Consider the following 2,258-nt stretch of genomic DNA (forward strand, 5'->3'; position numbering starts at 1 on the left):
TTTGATTCGTTACTTTTATGATTTTTTTATATATATTTTAATATCTATTGTGATTCTTTTATTCTACTTTTTATTCAGAATTATACTATACTATTTTTATTCATTTTAACAGTTTGCATGTTAATGATTATCTTGTTTTTATTATTTTTTAAATAAGTTTACATCTCATAATTGTTCTATTGTTTTCCAGATGCAGATGAACCTAGGGCTGGACAAATGTGATGGACCCACCCTATACCGCCCCGCCCACAATGGACGAGGTGAATTGGGTGGGTTGGATCGGGCCCAACGGATCATACGGGTAGCATTGGAGGATCCAATAGGGTAGACGCGGGGCAGGTTCGGGTCATGGGTTTTGGACCGACGGTGACCAACCCACCCAAATACAGTTTATAATATTAATTATTATTATTTTAAATGTTGGATTGTGCAACCAGGCTCAATTTGATCTGACTCATTAAAATAATCCAACCATAATTTCAATCAGACTAACAGTCTCACACAATCTCACCCACAACCTAATTTCATTCTCTTATCATCAGTCTCATCTCAAACCCTCGAACTCTAGTTCTCTCATCACACATGGAACTCAAGTCACACCAACGAACCCTAATTCCTTCAAGTCTCAACAGAGGCCAACGTTCACTCCAAGTTATCACTTATTATCTCTTATTTCTTAACTTTCTAACTTCTCGTTCTAAACTTTTCAATCTCGTTTTTAAAAATTGCGTTTTTTCGTCTTTGTTGTTTTAAATTTGTTAGTTTTGTTTGTGTTAGTTTCATCTTAGTTTCATTTTTGTTTAGTTTCGTCTTAGTTTCGTTTTTGATTGTTAGTTTCGTCTTTGTTGTTCTAAACATTTTCGTATTTGTTTGTTTCATTTCTGATTATGAGTTTTCTAGAGTTTTATTTATTTTTGCATGTTGTTTTATGTAATAGGATTTGATTTAACTTTTTTGTTGTGTGCATGATTAAGGTTGTGTTTTTATCTTCATTTTTTTAATTTTTTTTAATAAATATTCTGATTCAATTTGATGGTTTAGGATTATTGTTAAAAAAATGTTATTTAATTACTTTTTTATGTGATGATTCAGTTTGATGTTTATTTGATTAAACTAAATTACTATATATTATGCTTTTGATTCGTTACTTTTATAATTTTATATATGATTCTAATATCTATTGTGATTCTTTTTTCTACCTTCTATTTAGAATTATACTATACAATTTCTATTCATTTTAACAGTTTGCATGTTAATGATTATTTTGTTTTTATTCTTTCTTAAATAAATTTACATATCATAACTATTGTATTGTTTTCCAGCGAATGCAACAATTTTCTTGTTGAATACAAATATTAAAGACACCAATATACGTAATGTTGTATTGTTTTATTTTTATTTTTATTAAAATGTTTATGTGGTGTTGTAATAATTTATATTTATTTATGTTTATGATTGTAGAACTCTTACGCTTAGGATTGTGGAACTCTCAACTATGTTCATAGATAATTTTAAAGGCAAAATCCTTTAATTTTTGGACTTTATTATTGTTGAAAGAAGAACGATATGTATATGTTGTGAACTTTAAAATAAAAATGTTACTTAACCTATAAAAAAAGATATATATAAAAAAGTTTAATGGCCAAACAAATTATTTGAGCCAACAAATTCTTTTATTGTACTAAAATTGGCCAAACAAATTCTTTAAGGATTTATTTAAAAATTCTTTTAAATGGTACAGATAATTGGACAAAAAATAATCTGATAAAAAAAGACCAATTGATTAAAAAAATTGTCCAATTGAGTCAAAAAATAAGGGTGTCCCAATTAACCATAACCGAACCGACAACCTGCTTAAACCGAATACCCGAAAACCGACTAAATCGAACTCTTGCATGAGCGAAAGTGGGTGTTTAAATAGCACCAACGGATTGAGTTGGTTGGTGTTTTTGGACCCGAACCTGCCCAACCCATCGGCCAGTTGTCCGCTAGATGCAACAAAATATTAAAGACACCAATATCCATAGTGTTGTATTGTTTTATATTTATTTTAATTAAAATATTTATTCGATGTTGTAATAATTTATATTTATTTATGCTTATAATTTTCGAACTTTCAACTATGTTGATTGATAATTTTAAAGACAAAATCCTTTAGTTTTTGGACTTTATTATTGCTGGAAGAAGAACGAGATCTATATGTTGTGAACTTTAAAATAAAAATGTTACTTAGTCTATGAAAAAAGATATATATATAT

The sequence above is a fragment of the Cicer arietinum genome, chromosome 8 (genome assembly GCF_000331145.2).
Source record: "Cicer arietinum cultivar CDC Frontier isolate Library 1 chromosome 8, Cicar.CDCFrontier_v2.0, whole genome shotgun sequence".
NCBI lineage: Eukaryota > Viridiplantae > Streptophyta > Magnoliopsida > Fabales > Fabaceae > Cicer > Cicer arietinum.